Genomic DNA, 20,385 nt, shown 5'->3' with positions numbered 1-20,385 from the left:
GTGGAGGGAGGCATTTAATCAAGTGGGTGGTGGGGAAGGTTCATGGATAGCCTTCCTGCCCCGCCCCCAATTGAGGCTCTTAAGTGGGCAATTAATGTCCAACTAGGACCTCATCCTACTGCTGATGTTATTAACCAGCTATGGCTGGGGGATGCACCATGTGGGGAGCACAACAAGCAAATCCATGTGGGACTGCTTCTGGGTTCCCGAGGGAAGGGGGATGAGCCCTCAGTACCTGATCGGAGGACCCAGCATTGGGAAGTGGGGGACTCACTGTGAGCCATCCCACTGCCTTTGCTGCCAAGCCACCTTCTCCCTCTCCTCTGTGACCCTCCCCATCTCTACCCCTTTCCATCGGCATCACTCACCTCTGACCTGGAATCCAGTGATGATCCTCGGCCTCGTTTGGGTGCCGTGCCAGTGGTGCTGCCGTTCAGTAGAGATGCCTCTGACTGGCTGGCAGCTCTCGTTGGTGGGGAACCTCCAACCCCAGAATCCCTGATTCTGGTGGAAGGCCCAGCACTGGCCTGTCAAGAGCCTGAGTGGTACAAGATGCAGCGGGCCTTCCCTAAATGAGATAACATGGAGTCCTTGCCGGCTCTTCAGCTGGTGGCCAAGACCCCCATTGCCTCCACAAGTTCCTGGTTACCATATCTGGCATTTGAAGTCCAGCAACACTGATATCATGAAGTCTCTCCTCCATCCTCATCCCTTTTTGATCCCCTTTTTTCTAATGATTATATATTTTTAAAATTTTTTTATATATATTATTTTTATATATTTTTCTTTTCCCACCTATTTCTAATATTATTTTAAAAATTTATTTCCATTTATTGTTTTATCCCCACCTCTTAGCCTTTTTCGATCCTCTCCCCCACCTTACCCCCACTAGGGCCATCTGTCCCTTGCTCATCCTGCTTTCTACCTTAATGTCACCATTAGCACATCCTTTAGCTAATATCACCACTGTTAACACCCTTTTGACCTTTTGCTTATGACATCATTTGCAATCTCTCCTTTGCCTGCACCTATCACTGGCCCTCTATCCAGCACTACCTGTCCCATCCCCCTTACACAGCTTATATTTCACCACATTTCTATTTCTCTTTAGTTCTGAAGAAGAGTCATACGGACTCGAAACGTTAACTCTGCCTTTTTCTCCACAGATGCTGTCAGGCCTGTTGAGTTTTTCCAGCAATTTTTGTGTTTGTTTCTGATAAAGAGCTTTCATTTACTGGTTCATAAAAATAATGAGCCTTGATGCTGGGATTTAATCTTTGGGATTATGGGTGCTCACAAATTGCTTAGGCTTTTCTGGGCATTTAGAATGTTTATTGTTCCCAACCTTCCAGTTTCTGCATACAACATGTACATGAGAAAGGAAAAAGAGCTTGCATGTATGCAGTATTTTTAACAATCTCAGGACATCCTAATCTCCTTGAAGCACTCTTGTAATGAAGTATTCTTGAAGTGTAGTCACTGTTGTAATGTTATCAATATAGAAACCAATTTGCGCAAAGCAAGGTCCCACAAACAGCAATTATACAAAAACCGGATTTTAGTGGTGCTGGTTTCGGCATATTAACCCGGACACTGGGGAGAACAAATAGTGCTGTCAGGTCTTTTACGTCCACCTGACAGGGCATTGGTTTAACTTGTCACCTGAAAGACAATTCCTTCAACAGCACAGCAGTACCTCAGTATTGGATTACAGTCCCAACCTAGGTTACGTCATCAAGTACTGAAGTGGGGCTTGAACCCATGGTTCACAGGTGAGAATACTATTGAACCACATCCTTGAAACTTGCAGTGAAATTGATCTCCATGGGAAGAATTTTCCTGTCAGTGAGCGGGGGCAGGGCCCGCTTGCCAACGCATAAAATAAGGTGCGGTGATGTCGGGGAGGCGTCCCGACATCACCGCACGTCATTTAGATTGGCAGTTCGGGGGGTGTGCAGCCAAGTCAGCTGCGCGCCCGCCAAACTGTCAAAGGCCTATTAAGGCCGTTAACAAAGTTATTAAAGCTGTTAAGAATGCTGCCCATCCAACCTTAAGGTTGGTGGGCAGGCGAAGAGCCCAGGTGGCCTTCGCGTTCTTCATGAAACCTCATCCACGTGCGGGATGAGGTTTCATGAAGGATTCATTAATTAAATAAAATTTTTTCAAAAAATTAATGGATATGTCCCCAGCTCATGTGACAGTTTCACATGATGGGACATATCCTTAAAATTTTTTTTCACCTTTATTACATTTTTCAAGACTTAAACTAATCTCCCTGAGGCACGGAAGTGCCTCAGGGAGATTTCTGCACTCTTTTGTGCGCATGTGCGCAAAAGAGAGAAGGCCCTGACTCAGGGAATCCCTCCGCCCGCACAGCGCTTCCGGGTGTGCAACAGGCTGGGCGGGCCTTAATTGGCCCGCCCACGTAAAATGGCGCTGCGCACACGATTGGGGGTACTGATCGGGTTCGTGCTCGCTCCTGCCTGCCCCTGCACAACCCCCCTGATGGGGGGAAAATTCAGCCCCATATTGCTGTAGTTTATACTCACATGATAGAATCGCATGGCTTGGATTGAAGGGAGTATCTAATGGTTGGCAGAAAGAGGGAAAAGTACTTGAAACACCAGACAAGAAAGACCTTCATTAAAGAGATAAGGCCTACAACTAGGAATTTCTTGAGTTAAGGTAAAACAACGAACAACATGGCATCATATTGGCAAGTACCCAAATACAAGTAATTTATAGATGATGTTTAATAGGGAACATTCCACCTTGCTGTATAAGGGTTACTGAAAAAAATACTCATTCAAACTGTGCTTAAATCACATGGGAATACACAAAATCCAACCTTTGGAAAAGCACCAAGCAGGACTTGTGAAACCTCGTCTGCACCATTTCCGTGAATAAAGTAAATCAGTTTGGTCTGGAACTGTACACGGGGCGTGCATCGATTATCTTTAAAATAGTATCAGCTTGTCATGCAGGAGCACTGCTCCAACTGAAGCAGACGTCTGGAACCACTGCAATGCAGCATGGGTACAGGCGAGTCTGAGAAGGAATCATAAATCAGCTCTGTACCAAGAGAATTTTTTTTCTCAAAGGAAGTTCAATTACTTCCCACTTTATGTTCTGCCACCTACATACATATTTATTGCTGTACTTTACTGAATATATACTAGGAAATGAACAAAAGCATAAAAAAATGTTTTGCAAATGGGAACTACTTCGAGACACCATTTAAATACCGCATTCTCAACATATGGGAACAAGAATGGAAAAATGCTGACTGGTTTGAGGTTAACATCATTGTGATGGAAACAATAAACAGCTGGAGAAATGGGTGGAACACTACCTTGAGATGTACTTTAGGGAGAACACTGTAACGGAGGACTGTCTATTGCAGTCGGTAATGACCTCCCTTCTTTGCTTCTGAGCCATTTTCTTTGCTGATGGACTTGTTGTCTTTTTGATCCCTCCATGCAGGCCCATGACATTCCCTGTGTCAAAGGACAACTGGATATTCTGGCAAAGTTGTAACCAGTAGTCATTTGTGCACTGCCTAACAGTATGTTGGACGTAAATACTTTGAGTGGCTGTTAGTGTATTCAGAGTTTTCTCCCTTAGATCTCTCTTGTAAGTAATGAGAGCAGACCTTCAAACTAAATAGTTAGCCAAAGGATCAAGTATGGGAAGGTGTGTTCAATTAAAGAGAGAAGGCAAGGCAAGAAAGCAAGGTAGCAATATGAGACATGATAATCCGAGTGTGGCAGGAAGGGACAGAGTGTACAAACTTAAGAGTGCACCAGCAGGTAAGGCCAGAGGTTGCAAAAATGGTAAAAAGACAGAGTTAAAGGCTCTGTAACAGAATGCACGTAGCATTCATAACAAAACAGATGAATTGATAGCTCAAATTGAAATAAATATGTATGATCTGATAGCCATTAAACAGATATGGTAGCAAGATGGCAAAGGCCGGGACCTAAATATTCAAGGGTACATGACGTTTCAGAAGGACAGGAAGCAAGGAAAGGGTGGAGGGATAGCTCTGTTAATTAAGGATGACATTAGTACAATAGAGAGAGATGACCTTAGTTCTAACGGTCAAGATGTAAAATCAGTTTGGGTAGAGATCAGAAATCTTAAAGGTAGGAAGTCATTTGTGGGAGTAATTTATAGCCCCCCTAATAGTCCCACACTGCAGGATGGAGTATACAGGAAGAAATAATGGAGCTTGTGAGAAAGGTATGGCAATAACTATGGGTGATTTTAATCTATATATTGATTGAGTAAATCAGATTGATAAAGGTAGCCTGGAAGTTGAGCTCATAGATTGTTTTCAGGACAATTTCTTAGAGCAGCACGTGCTGGAGCCAACTAGAGAGCAGGCTATTCTAGATCTGGTAATGTGCAATGAGACAAGATTAACTAATGACCTCATAGTAAAGGTGCCCCTAGGTAGCAGAGATTTTATCATAATTGATTTTCATAATCAGTTCAAAGGAAAAAAGGATGGGTCTAAGGTTAATGGTTTGAGTTTAAATAAAGGCAATTACGAGGGTATGAAGGCAGCTGGCAAAAATGAACTTGGAAATTCGGTTAAGGGATAAGTCAGTAGAGATGCAGTTGCAGGCATTTAAGGAGATATTTTGTAACACTCAGCAAAGATACATTCCAATGAGCAAGAGGAAGGATCTACCATATGTAGCTGAGGAAGTTAAAGATGGTATCAAATTGAAAGACAAAGTGCATGATTCCACAAAGATTAGTAGCAGGTCAGAAAATTGGGCAGAATATAAAAAACAACAAAGAATAGCCAAAAAAACAATAAGGGGGGAGAAATTAGAGTATGAGAGAAAGCTTCTACAGGTATTTAAAAAGGAAAAGAGCAAGTAAAGTGAATGATAGTCCTTTACAGAATGATTCTGGAGAATTAATGATGGAAAATAAGGAAATGGCAGATTAACTGAACAGTTATTTTGCATCTGTCTTCACAGTAGAGGATACAAATAACATCCAAGAAATAAATGTGCATCAAGAGGTGAAAGGACGGAGGAACTTAAAATAATTACAATCACCAGGGAAAGGGCACAGAGGAAATTATTGGGACTAAAAGCTGATAAGTCCCCAGGTCCTAGAATCTTAAAAAAGTGACTGCTGAGATAGCAGATGCATTGGTTTTACTTTTCTAAAATTCCCAAGATTCTGGAAAGCTCCCATCAGATTGGGAAATAGCGAATGCAACTCCTCTATTCAAGGTAGGAAGGAGATAGAAAGCAGGAAACTACAGGGCACTTAGTTTAACATCTGTCATAAGGAAAATGCTGGAATCTATTATTAAGGAGGTTATGGCAGGGCACCTGGAAAATCTCAATGCAATTAAGTATAGTCAACATGGTTTTGTGAAAGGGAAACTGTGTTTGACGAATCAATTAGAGTTCTTTGAGGATGTAACAAACAATGTGGGTAAAGGGGAACCTGTGGATATGCTGTACTTAGATTTCAGAAGGCATTTGACGAGGTGCCACATCAAAAGTTACTACACAAAATAAGAGCTCAAGGTGTAGGGGGTAACATGTTAGCATGCGTAGAGGATTGGCTGGCTAACAGAAAACAGAAAGCTGGCTTAAATGGGTCTTTTTTGGGTTGGAATAATGTGCTGAGTGGAGTGCCACAGGGATCGTTACTGGGGCCTCAGCTATTTATAATCTATATCAATGACTTGGATGACGGGATCGAATGTATGTTTGCCAAGTTTGCTGATAACACAAAGGTAGATAGGAAAGTAAGTTGTGAAGAGGACATGAGGAGTCTGCAAAGGAATATAGATAGATTAAGTGAGAGGGCAAAATTTAGCTGATGGAGTATAATGTGGAAAAATGTGAACTTGTCCATTTTGGCAAGAAGAATAAAAAAGCAGCAAATTATTTAAAATGGGGAGAGATTGCAGAACTCTGAGGTACAGAGGGATCTGATATCCCAGTACATGAATCACAAAAAGCTAGCCTGCAGGTACAGCAAGTGATTAGGAAGCCAAATGGAATGTTGTCGTTTATTGCAAAGGGAATGGAATACAAAAGTAGGGATGATTTGCTACAGTTGTATAGCACGTTGGTGAGACCACATCTAGAGTACTCTGTACAATTTTGGTCTGTTTTCTTAAGGAGGGATATAATTGCATTGGAAGCAGTTCAGAGAATGTTCACTCGGCTCATTCCTGTGATGAATGGGTTGTCTTAGGAGGAAGTGTTGAGCAGCTTAGGCCTATACTTATTGGAGTTTAAAAGAATGAGAGGTGATCTTATTGAAACATGTAAGATCCTGAGGGGACTTGACAGGGTGGATACTGAAAGGTGCTCCCCTTGTGGGAGAGACTAGCACTAGGAGACATAGTTTAAACATAAAGGGGCCTCCCATTTAAGACAAAGATGAGGATTTTTTTTCTCTCAGAGGGTCATGAGTCTTTTGAACTCCCTTCCCCAGAGAGCAGTGGAGGCAGGATCATTGAATACGTTTAAAGCAGAGGTAGACAGATTCTTCACTAACAAGGTAGTCAAAGGATATAGAAGTAGGAAGGAAAGTAGAGCTGATGCCACATTCAGCCATGATCTTATTGAATGGCAAAGCATCCTTGGAGGGCCAACTCCTGCTCCCAATTTGTATGTATGGTCATATGTTTGTTTGGCTTCAATGACTGGTTCCATCACATTATGATAGCCTCTAGCCAGTTAACTTTTTTCCACTCTTGCTTCCCATAAGTTGAGAGTGCAGTATTGCAGATGGTGTTTCAAGGTATATTCTGTTTCCAAAAATATCTTTTTTTAAATGTTCATTTATTAGTATGTATTCAGTAAAGATACCATAGAAAACCTTTCTTATTATGTCAGAGCTGGGTAGAACTCCTTGCACATTGCTCCAGCCAAATGCCTCAACCCCAATTGCAAAACAGCACCCTCTCCCGTCCTGATTTGATACTTCCATAACTCCTATCAGCTATCCTTGCGGACAACTTGCATGCCTGAGATTTTCATGCCAGTAGTGGAGTATATTTAATTGAAAAATTCTGATGTAATGGAGGCAAAACATTTTCAAATCTTGCTGTGCTTTCACCAAGCTATCAAGGCAGTGGCGTAGTGGTATTATCACTAAACTGGTAATCCAGAGACCCAGGGTAATGGTCTGGGAACCCAGGTTTGAATCCCACCATGAGCAGATGGTGGAATTTGAAAAATTCTGGAATTAAAATCTAATGATGATCATGAAACCACTGTTAATTGTTGTAAAAACCTATCTGGCTCACTAATACCTTTTAGGGAAGAAAATCTGCCATCCTTACCTGGTCTGGCCTACATGTGACTCCAGATCCCCAGCAAGGTAATTGACTCTTAAAATGCCCTCTGAACAAGGGCAATTAGGGAGGGGCAATGCCGGCCTAACCAGTGATGCCCACATCTCATGAATGAATAAAAAAAAACTGTCTCAATGTTACAGCATAAGCTTAACTAACTCCCCACAAACCAATGGTTTGAAAAAATTGTGTTGTGTGTTATACCTAAACCACTTATTCATCAGCACAAATCCAAGTACAAATGCTAGATTTAACTGCAAACAGTTCAGAACATACCTGAATGTGTGTCAGCTGTGGTTCACTTGCCTCTGAGTTACAAAGTTCTGAGTTCAAGTCCCCTAAGGCTTGAGCACAGAGATCAAGACTGACACTCCAGAGCAGTACTGAGTACTACCCTGTCCAAGGTAGCGTCTCTTTCAGGTGAGACATTAAACTGTGGATCCATTTGCCAACTTAGGTGAGTGTAAAACGTCCAATGGAACTGGTTTGGGGAGGTCTTCTGGCACAGCAGCAGTATCTCTACCTCTGGGCCAGAAGCTCTGGGATCAAGTCCCACTTCAAGGGTGGAATCATCTTGGGTTGACACTAAGTGCAGTAGCAGGCAGGAAACTGATTTTTGGCCTTCTCGCCAATTGTCCGCTCACACCCACCATAACACCAGGCGCCAATGGTGGGGGGCGGGGGGTGGGAAGGTGGTGCAGAATTCCAGCCCAAGGCTTGATGGCCATAGAACGTGCAATAATAACATGGCCAAATAGGTTGATTATCAGACTGTAAATCCTTCTAATATCCTTGACAGCAGGCAGTAAGAATGGGAGAGTTTTCTGGTCAGCCATACTGCAGAAGACAATAGCAAATCACTGCAGTACTTTGCCAAGCATAATTATGGATCAATCCAATGGAAGTCCATGGTCATCAATGCCTTCTTAAGGCATGGAAGGAGGAGGAGTCACTATTTTGAAGAACAGCAGCAGAGTTATCCCTGGTGTCCTGGCTAATATTCATCCCTTAATCAACATCACAAAAAGCAGATTTATCTTGTCATTATAATATTACTGTTTGTGGGTGTTGTCTGAGAGTATGTTGGCTGCCACATTTTCTACACTACAACAGTGACTACATTTCAAGAAGTATTTTATTGGCTGTAAAGTGCTTTGAAACGTTTTGTGGTGGTGAAAAGCGCTATATAAACGCAAGTCCTTCTTTCTTTTTAGATACAGCACTGTGTATGCATGTATCTGAGATGCCACACTTATACTCCTGTGCATCTAATCACTCTAGGTTTCAGAAAAAACCATGGAACCAGCGCCAATCTTGCTAGCACAAAATGAGGTTGCCTTGTTTAATGCACTGCACTCACATTGCTGTCCTAGGTATAACAAGGCTGTCAGTGCCAGATTTTAGGTAGCTCTGCACTAAGGACCTGTGTCTACTAGGGCTGGGTTGGACCCACCAAACGTTCTTCAGATAATTTAGCGGTCAAGCAGTTAACATATACCAATGATGTGTCTGAAAATGGAAATAAACGGGCGGGCAATTATTTTTATCAGTCAAGAGATAAATAGATAGGCAGAGAGAAAAGGATAACTGGCTAAAAGAGAGACAGCAGCTTGATTAAATAGGATAAAATATTTTTTTAAAAAACAGGGACTGGAGGAAAGGGAAGGCAACTTGAGTAAAATGTTTCATTTTAATGTTAAATTATTTTTCCGATTTGTTTTTCATAGAATGAAGTTAATCTGCTCTTCACTCATTTTTTGCTGTAATATTGGGCAACACAAAAGGGATGTGATTTACTGAATCAGAAGTACTGCATTACAACTCTTTCATTACATGACTAAAAACATGGACTTAATCATTAGATGTAGGAGGTTTATATATTGGTTATATACATAAAATGAGTCTGTATTTTACATTATATAATTAGACCTGCATTCAATACAAGAGACTCTAACTATACAAATAATCTCATTAATAAATAAATTTATAAATGCCCATTTTTAATGCAATTAAAAGCATGAAAGACCAGTTAACTAACCTTTCAATCACCATCATTGCACAGCACAAGCAAAAGGAAATAAATCCTCAACACATCCTTAGTATTTGATGTGAAATGGAGAAGTGTCTGTGGTTAAACAGGTTCTGTTCATTATTGCTGAAACCTGCCCCAGTAAAATGCCCAGGAATAATCTCCCAGCCTTACTGGAAAATAAATGGCAAATTGCTTTTTGTCATGAATAAACAGAGCCGAAGTTAGGAGTGACTACTGCTTTCTTACTAGCTCTCAGTGAGAAATAAATGCTTGAAAATTTAGGGGTGGAATTTAATGTCCCCCTTGGAGTCAATTTTGGATGTGGGAGGGCATTTAATTGGGCGAGAAGGTGCGATGTGAGGACCCTGCTACCTTCCCCCCTTGGCCCAGTTAAGTCTGTGGCAGGGGGCTCGTGAACAGCCTTCCTGCCCAGATGCCAACTGAAGTCTTTATGTGGGAAGGAGAGTCACCACATGGGGTGCCCAAAAAGCAAGCCATGTTGTGTTTGTTTGCAAACCCCCGAGGGGGTTGGGGGGATTTCTCATTCAAAGGTACTCAATGCCTGTTCAAGGGACCTAGTATCAGGAAGGGGGTGGCTGCTGATAGCCATCACCTGTCCTTGGCCCCTATTCCCCTCTCTACCCTCTCCCGTGATCCCTATTCCATCCTCACTCACCTTTTATCTGGGCCTCTTTTTGATCCTGGGTCTCTGGTGCATTGCCTGCAACTGCCATGCTCCTGGTGATGCTGACAGCAAAGGAGATTTGCTGGTCTCTGATTGGCCAGCAGCTCTTGGGGGGAGGGGGGGGTGGGATTTCCACCCCTTGGGTCCTTAATCCTGGGGAAGGCCAGATGCTGGTCGCTTAAGTGCCTGATACGCACTTAATACTGGCAGGCCTTCACCAAAGGAGGTGACACAGGGCTTGTGCTGGTTCTCCAGCTCGTGGGCAAGACCCCTATTGCAAATATTAAATTCTGCCCTTGAAATTTTCCCTCCACTCATAGGAATAGGAGCAGGCCATTCAGCTCCTTAAGTCTGTCCTACCATTCAACTAGATTATGGTTTATCAACATCTTAACTCAATTCACTCACCTTAGTTCCATAGCCCTTAATACCCTCTCCTAACAAAAACTTATCTGAGCTTTTAATACTTCAGTTGACTTAGTCTCAAAAGTTTTTTGGGGACAGAGTTCCAAATTTCAAATGCTATTTACGTGAAGAAGCGCTTCAGCACTGATCGGGCTAGCTTTAATTTTAAGATAACTCCCACTAATTTTAGACTGTCCCCATTAAACAAAAGTTTCTCTCTATCTATCCCATCAACTCTTTTAATCATCTTAAACATCTCTTTGTAATCATCATTTATTCTTTTATTCTTGTGGGAATACAAAGCTACACATAATCTAAGGGGGCATATTCCAGTGTATAATACTTTAAAAAAGCACTGGACAATTTTAAAAAGCTGCGTGCACTCACGCATGACGTCCATGAGAATCTTCCTTGGTCAGTACACCTTCCTTTTCCATTAGCATTTGCCGAAAGGTTCCCACTTTCTGGCGAATTTCTTCCTGAGTATACCTGAAACAGCAATAGGAGATCAACTTTATGCGTATTCAAGACTGAACAGCACGGAAAAGGGAAATCTGGAAGATTGCATTAAAAACAGTAGAAGAGTATGCATGGTCAAAATAATAAAATTTAGAACTTCTATCAGGAAGTTCTTGTTCACACTAGGAAAAATCAACAAATACATGGAACGGACTCTGCAGAAAAACCCTGGAATTGTTTAAGAACTGACTGTATGCTGCAATTTGGGGCCACTTTATGGTCATTCTGGATAGATGAGCTAAAATGGCCTTTTGACCTTGTGAAATACATTTCTCAATTTAACTGCTGATATGACATACCAAAAAGATAAAAAAAAATGCCAGAAAGAATTCCATCACTTTGCTTACATTATTTTAAAGGTAAGTTACTGTTCCCTGCCTTTAATAAAAGTTGTTTCATTTGTGGAGTGAATTACTGGTGCTAATATGATATGCTAATTTGCACTGTATTTGTTTTGCTCACTGTATAATGCTAAAAGTGGATCCTTGGGCAGTGCAAATAGAAAACAAGCTTTGTAGTTCATCCAGGATGTAGCTTGTATAAATAGCAATAAACACGGTGTTCAGTAATATACATGTACATATATGCACTAATGGAAGATTATGAGCCCTGTCTGATGCAGGCTTTCTGTGTGCAAGCCATTTTCAGCACAGGTTTCTACATCACGGGCCTGGGATTTCCAACTGCTTCTCATAAATTCTGTGCTTGAACAAGAGACATATCATAGGACTTGAAACTGTACACTTTCCTATGGAACTACAACACCCAAGATGTTACCATGACATCAGCAAGGAAGAAAATTAACAACCAACAACAATGAGGCATAATAAGCAGAGGAAAAAAGATAAAGTACATTTTTCAGTATATTACACAGTTTAAACTGTCAAATAAAAATTGGTTGCTAATGTTGTCGTTTGGGATGAATTTTTAAATGAAATTTTGGGGGAACTGAGTGTTTACACCTGAGTTGGGGCATGATGTTTATCGAACACTTTAATGCTAAGCTTGGACATTGTGTCTGATTTAGACAGTCAGCCCTAAAATACTGGGCATGGTAGTGCAGTCATTACTGGGCTAATAATACAGAAAACATGATTTCAAATTCCCTCCACAGCTGTTTGAGAATTTGAATTCAGTTTAAAAGTCCGGTAATAAAAGCTATAAAGTATCAGGAAATGTGAACATGAAACTCTCAGACTGTTGGATTAATTCCCCTCTATAGCAGAAAAGCTCAGTTATATCAAACTTCAAGACAACATAGGATAGGCAATAAACGACGGACACGTCAGTGGCGCCCACATCCCAGAATGAATAATAAAATTGAAAATGATGAATGAGCAGCCATTCGCTGGAGAATTAATCGAACCTTCCTCTTGCTACATCAACTATAGCATCAGCAAAAGCTACAAACCATGCGGGAGAATAAAGTATTTTTCATAATCAAGTCAATAACCAAGGAAAAGGAGTGAGGGGGACAGACATGGAAATAAATTAATTCATAGCATTTAAAGTGGATACAGCAAATTCACGAGAGACTGCACGAAAGAACAATGAATAACTTGTGATATGAATAATTAAGGATAAGGGGCTTTGGAAAGAGAAAAAATAAATCAGTTAAGATGGTAGACAAGTAACACAGTAAATGAGAGCAGCGAGGCCTGTCTCTTTAGACAGGGGCAGAATTTTTTTACTGTTTCCATTAGGTGATAGGTTGCTCAGTAAATAGTGATAGAAGAATCACTGCTCATGGGCTGCAGTATGTTTCAGACTAACAGGAAGAATGCCATGGTAGATCCACTAATCTTGGGTATGACATATGTCAACAGGGAATCATCCATTTTCCTCACTGCAATATTGTGCCTCATCACCAACAAATTACCTACATGTGTGAAGGTAATCTACAGAACAAACAGGAAACCACCTTCAATCCAAAGCCAAAATCACTCCAACCTCAGTCATACAGCTTCAGTATACAGACGATGCTTGTGCGTGTGGCCTTTCAGAAACTGAGCTCCAAGTTGTTGTTGACTCCTTCTCTGAAGCGTTTGAAAAAATGGACCTTCATTAAACACCAACTAAGGTCTTCTTCCAGCTCCCACAGCGCAATACCTCCCCTCGTTGATAAAGATCTATGGTGAGATCCTGGAAAATGTAGTTTATTTTCCATATTTGGGAGCCAGCTCTTGACAAAAGCAGAATAGACCACAAAATTCATCATCGTCTCCAATGTGCCAGCTCAGCCTTCAGCTGACTGAGGAAAAGAATATTTGCGGATCAGGAAAACTGAGACTAAGGTCACGGTTTACCCAGCAGCAGTGTTGTCCGCACTCCTATATGCTTCGGAGATTTGGACAATTTACAACATGCACCACAAACCAGTGGAAAAGCACAATAAAAAAAAAACTAGTTACATATAAACACAGACACAGGTGCGAAAGGATCACACCGTTCCCACAGTGGTGCCTTCGCAAGATTTTTCAAATCTGGTGGTAAGAAAGGTGATCCAACAGCAGCATCCTCTCCCAAGTCAACCTGCCCAGCATCGAGGTGCTAAGCACTCAACATCAGCTCCACTGGTTGGAATATGTTTTCCGTATTCCTGACATCAGTCTCCCAAAGCAACTATTCCACTCGGAACTCAGTCACAGCAGGAGGCTCCCAGGAGGAAAGAGGAAACACTTTAGGGATATCCTCAAGCAACCCTGAGGAGGTCAAAAATCCCTGCTGACTCGTGGGAGACCCTGCTTGTGATTGACCAAAATGGAGAAGGTTAATATTTGGGAAGGCACTGGACACATCGAGAGACTTTGTCAGGAGCATTTGAGGCGAAGTTGATGCATTGGAGAGAGTGCACAAACCTCCAAACGCGTCATATAATAAAAGGAAAACACTGAACATACTGGAGATGTGAAATAAAAATAGAAAGAAAACTCAGCAGGTCTTGCAGCATCTGTGAAGAATGAAAGAGTTAATATTTTCGTGAAGAACAGGCATATTGGATTCGAAACATTAACTCTGTTTTTCTCTCCCCACAGGTGTTGCCAGACCTGCTGAGTTCTTCCAGCACTTCCTGTTTTAGTTAAAACACCTCATCTGCCCAACCCTTTAAGCATGACCTGCCTGCACGTGGCAGACACTGCAGGCTACGCACTGGACTTATCAGCCATCTCAGAATCCATCAAACTGGGGTGGAAGAAATTCTTCCTCGATCCTGAGGGATTGCTTAAGAAGATCATAGGAGGTCTTGTGGTTGAGTAGGGAGTGCCTCTTCCTCTGAGCCAGAAGCTCAGGGTTCAAGTCCTACTCCAGTACTTGTTGGCCATGGAAGAAGGTTCATGACGTGGTTCAAACAGGCTGATAATCAGCCTGTTCAGTTTCCTAACACTTCCCCACTATTCCCCAAAGGGAAAAAGTGTGCATGAAGATAAGAAACAAGCAAACATAGGGCATTATGCCTCCAACATGGTGATTTAACCTCAGGACACTCCAGTTCCTTCCAGATGTTACTAACTCTCTAGGCTCTGAAACTCTGGTTTTATTGCATGTTTTTGTCATTTGTTTATCTCTTTCACCATTAAAGTTAAGCCCATTATGCAAGTCAATTGATTCCCTTCACTCCCCAGTTTATAATTCAATACTTTTTTAAAAATTTTGTTTATCTATTTGCCATCACTTTGATTATTCTTTTTTTGTAAGTAGACATATTTAGAAACGCTGCTTCCCTCCTAAGTATGCAAGGTCCGATCATGTCAAAGAAACAAATCTCCTTACAGAAATTTCCAAAGATAAAACAGCAGAAAGAAATGTGCGATAGTCGTTGAGACCTCCATTATAAATTAGGATGGTAGCTGCCTCTCCCCTCTTTCTAGAAGCTGCTGTGGCACAAGTTATCTGTCCTGGGTCAACAGTTCACTCTTACTGAATTGGTCATTATCCTTGATGCATTGATACACAGAGCAAAGACCAATTTGTGGAATACAATACAGAGGCATAATTGGATCTAATTTTTCATGATAAAACTATAGTGTATTGGAAAATATAAATTCATTGTCAGCTGGGCCCTATATGTCAAATTCATCCAAGTTATGCTACAGCAATACACAGTAAAAGGTCTCACTGGGTTTAATGAGCCCTGTGGCTGGGGGAAGCATCAGAAATAGTTAAAACCAAATGAGCTGTCCTTTTGATTAGACACCTCACACTGCCAGAAGATTCCTTTCTCATTAAACTCATTTACCAAATTAGCCTTTGGGCTAATGTTGGTTTGAAGCCAGACTCTTATCTGCCTTTGGATTCTATGGTGTTCAGCACATCAGTTTCTTCCTCTGTCATCACAATATCAGTCTTCCAAGATGTTTGCCATTCATTCTTTTTCTGACAGACTATCTATTTATTGAGACAAAGCTTTCTAAATCCTGTTGGGCCTCGTTGGGCTGTCATCTGTCTTTGCTAACGATTAAATGATCAGGGAAGGTTAAAGTATACTACTACACAGGAAGGATAGCGTCAGGGTGGCCGAGCGGTCTAAGGCGCTGCGCTCAGGTCGCAATCTTCTCTAGAGGCGTGGATTCACATCCCACTCCTGATACTAATTTGCTTGGCCTCACTAGCCAAGTGGTTATGGTACTGGGTTTGTAACCACAAGATCAAGAGTTCAAATCTCACAATGGCAAAACTATGAAACAATATAACTTCATCTGAAACAGATGGAAATGGGTTTGTACTCGAAAGAGTTACATATTAATGACTGGCTTGGCCTAAATAGCTAAGTGGTTATGGTACTGGGTTTATAACCCCAAGATCAAGAGTTCAAATCTCACACTGGCAAACTATGAAATAATGTAACTTCATCTGAAAACAGATGGAACTGGGTTTGTACTCGAAAGAGTTACACAGGAAGGATGCTTGGCCTAAATAGCCAAGTGGTTATGGTACTGGGCTCATAACCCCAAGATCAAGAGTTCAAATCTCACAATGGCAAACTATGAAACAATGTAACTTCATTCGAAACAGATGGAAACATGTTTGTACTTGAAAGAGTTACACAGGAAGGATTCTTCAACTCTTAACAGAGGATTCATCATTGAACGTGCACTGGTAGCCACTGGCTGGATTTTCAAATCTGATAAATAAAGGTACAAGCATCAAGTATTTCATGAAAACTGTGATTCAATTCATACCAGCAGCTTATTATTACTTTTAACAGATTGCAGTAAGATAACTTGTGTAGGATTGCAATCTTTCAGTATTACATAACATTATGTTGCAATGTATTCACAAAATATAACTGTGCTGATGAAAATATAGTTGCAATTTGTAAATGCCTCCTTCTTGTTCTTTGATTATGGAGTGAGGTAATGTGCAATGTGTCTTGTGGGGTTTGGGGGTTACAAAAAGAATAGTTTAAAGAGAAGTGGAGAGATTTATTTTTTATTACTTGTTGTGTGTGACCTACATTCAATAAACTACGTTAGGTGAGAGAGCAGACAGAGGTAAAACTAGGGCAAGTTGTTAAATTATAGTGAGCAGTTTCTATGACAACTGATTTGAGAGAGTTTATTCCAAATAAAGTAGTGGATGACTTTGGCTAATTTCTCTGTGTTGATGCATTATCAAAAATCAGTATGAATATTAAAATTGTATTATAATGCTAAAAAGAATGTGTTTTGGTAAAAATTGCAAGATTCATAGTAATTGGGTCTAAGAATGAAACAATAGCTATGTCTGATTCTACTAAAGAGAGATGTAAGTCCATATAGCATTGCAAAGAAAGAAGTACATTTATATAGTCTTTCAAGAACTCAAATCACCCCAAAGTACTTTAGTTAATAAAATATTTTTGAAGTCTAGTCATTGTTTTAATATATGAAATGCAACAGCTAATTTATGCAAGGCAACAGGTCCCATAAACAGCAATGTGATAATGACCAAATAATCTGTACTTTTCCAGATGATGCTGGTTGAGGGATAACTATAAGCCAGGACACTAGTGAGAACTCCTCTGCTCTTCTTTGAATAGTGTCATGGGATCTTTTACATCTACCTGAGAGGGGACATGGGGCAATGAATTAACACCTAATCTGGATGACGGCGCTTTGGACCACAGCACTCCCTCAGTACTGCACTGGAGTCTCAGCATAGAGTGTGTGCTCAAATTTCTGGATTGGGACTTGAACCCATAACCTTTTGATTCAGAGTTTAGATCTAGAAGGATCTGATAGGATAAATATAGGATATAGGATAAGGAGAGTTAGTGCATAGGGAAATTGCTGGAACCTATTGTTAAGGAGATTATAACAGGGCACTTAGAAAATCTCAATGTAATCAGGCAGATTCAACACGGTTTGTGAAAGGGAAATCATGTTTGACTAATTTATTTGAGCTACTTGAGGAAGTAACAAGCGACGTGGATAAAGAGGAACCTGTGGATGTGCTGCACTTAGACTTCTAGAAGGCATTTGACGAGGTACCACATCAAAGGTTATTCGCAAAATAAGAGCTCATGGTGTAGGGAGTACAAGAAACAGAGTGGGTATAAATGGGTCATTTTTGAATTGGCAAGATGTGACAAATGGAGTGCCACAGGGACCAGTGCTGGGGCCTCAACTATTTACAATCTATATTAATGACTTGGATGAACGGACCAAATGTGTGTTGCTAAATTTGCTCCTGACACAAAGATAGGTAGGAAAGTAAGTTGTGGAAAGGACATAAGTAGTCAGCAAAGGGGCATAGATAAGTTGTGAGTTGACAAAAATATGGCAGATGGAGTATAATGTGGGAAAATGTGAACTTGTCTACTTTGGCAGGAAGTATAGAAAAGCAGCATATTATTTAAATGGAAAGAATTGCAGAACTCTCTGGTACAAAGGGATCTGAGTGTCCTGGTACATTAACCCCAAAATAGTTAGCATGCAGGTACAGACAGTGATTAGAAAGACAAATGGAATGCTGTCATTTATTGCAAGGGGAATGGAATATAAAAGTAGGGATGTTTTGCTACAGTTGTATAGCGGGTTGGTGAGACCACATCTGGAGCACTGTGTACAGGTTTGGTCCCCTCATTTAAGAAAGGACATAAATGTGTTAGAAGCAGTTTGGAGAATGTTCACTTGACTGATACCCAGGATCGGGGACGGGGGGAGTGCATTATCTTATGAGGAAAAGTTAGACAGGCTGGGCCTGTATCCAATGGGGTTTAGAAGAACGAGAGGTGATCTTATTGAAACAGGGTGGATACTGAAAGGATGTTTCCCCTTGTGGAAGAGACTAGAACCAGGGAGCACGGTTTAAAAATAAGGGGTTTCCCATTTAAGACGGAGATGAGAAGAACTTTTTGCTCTCAGAGGGTTGGCAGTCTTTGGAACTCGTTTCCCCGAAGAGCGGAGGAGGCAGGGTAATTGAATATTTTTAAGACAGAGGTAGATAGATTCTTGACTAACAAGGGAGTCAAAGATTATCAAGGGTATGTGGAATGTGGAGTTGAGGCCACAATCAGATCAGTCATGATCTTAGTGAATGGTGGAGCAGGCTCAAGGGGATCAATTGGCTCCTCCTGCCCCAAATTCTTATGCTCATATGTATGGTGTAGTGGTAATGTCACAAGAATAGTAATCCAGAGGCCTAGGGACATGGGTTCAAATCCCAACATGGTAGCTGGTGAAATTTAAATTCAATTAATAAAAAAAATCTGGACTATAAAGCTTGTCGCAGTAATGGTGACCATGAAACTATCACTGATTGTTGTAAAACCCATCTAGCTCGCTTACGTTCTTTAGGGAAGGAAATCTGCCATTCCAACCTTATCTGTCTGACATATGGCACCAGATCCACAGTGTTGTGGTTGACTCTTAACTGCCCGCTGAAGCAAGCCACTCAGTTCAAAGGCAATTGAGGATGGGCAACAAATGGTGGCCCTGCCAGTGACACCCACATCCCATGAATGAGCAATTTTTTTTTTAAATTAAGAAGAGGTAATTCAGCTCTTGAGCCTATTCTGTCATTCCATTAAATCATGGTTGAGCTGTACTTCTACTCAATTTACCCACCTAAGCTGCAGCTTGGGATTCTTTTTATTTATTCTTTCATGAGACGTGGGCATCGCTGGCAGGGCCAGCATTTGTTGCCTATTCCCTAATTGCCCTTGAACTGAGTGGCTTGCTAACCCATTTAAGAGTTAACCATATGGATATGGATCTGGATCTGGAGTCATATATAGGCCAGGCCAGGTAAGGATGGCAGATCTCTTTCCTTAAAGGACAAGTAGCTATAATTTCTGTTGGATCAATGTGGCTGAAGCTTTAAAAGTAGAATAACTGATCCCATCAGATGGTAAATGTCTGCTTTTTATTGCTGAGTGGTAACAACATCTTATCCCTCTCACTTCAATATCCATTTAAGAACCAGTAGTAGAATGGTCATACCCTGCAAAACTGTTCCATTCACAAATTATTTTTCTTAAATCACCACCTTCTCAAGGGCAATTAGGGATAAGCAGTAAATGTTGGCCTTGCCAATGGCATTCACATTCCATAATTGAATAAAAATAGAGTAAGAGCCCATAAGAAACATCAAGGCTGGGATTTTCCGTGCCTGCCAGCATTGGGCGTGTTCGGTGGTGAGTGGACAATATGGCGAGAAGGCCAAAAATCGGTTTCATGACATAGTCAAATCAGTTTGTAAATGCCCTCTCTGCCCACTGATGATAGGCCACATTCCCCACCATCGGACTTTGGAGCCTCTTTGTAATACATCAGCATATCATTATAAGGCCAGCCCACCCGACTCATCCACTTCTGCTGGATCATCCACCTATGTCGGTGGGAAAACACGCCGACGTGTATCACAACAGCATATATCAGGCATGCACTTGGCAGGCTGCACTTCGCTTGGTACTTCAAGGTTTGTTTGCCTACCTTGCTTCAGTCAGCTCTCGCAGTCATCAGCGCCAGGCTTCACACCACATCACTTTTAGGAGGGCTCATGGATAGGTCTCTACCTACCTGGTCAGCCATATGTGGGTGGCTTTTCAAGAGCTGCAGGGCCAGGGCTTGCTTGGGGAAGGGGAGGGAGTGTCCTTAGGCAAGGGAAGAGACTGCAGGACGAGAGCTGTGCTGGGGAAGGAGGGTAACCCAGGGTGTGTTTGGGGGGGAGTTGATCTCTGCAAGCGACCTCAAGATAGTGAGGGCTGAGGAGACAGTCTCCAGAGGAGATGAGACGAGATGGACATGTGAGGGTGTGTGTGTGAGAATGAGTGGTGTTGTCCCTTGAGTTGGCAGTGAGTGAGATGCCAGTGAATGTGTGATGGGTTTGAGTGTGTGAGTTTAGAGTGATGAGATGGTTGCCATACCCTGGCTGCACAGATGAGGTCATTCATCCTCTATCTGCATTGGATGGCCA

Source organism: Carcharodon carcharias, chromosome 10 (genome assembly GCF_017639515.1).
Source record: "Carcharodon carcharias isolate sCarCar2 chromosome 10, sCarCar2.pri, whole genome shotgun sequence".
In the NCBI taxonomy this organism is placed as follows: Eukaryota; Metazoa; Chordata; class Chondrichthyes; order Lamniformes; family Lamnidae; genus Carcharodon; species Carcharodon carcharias.
Note: the sequence above shows the minus strand (reverse complement) of the source record.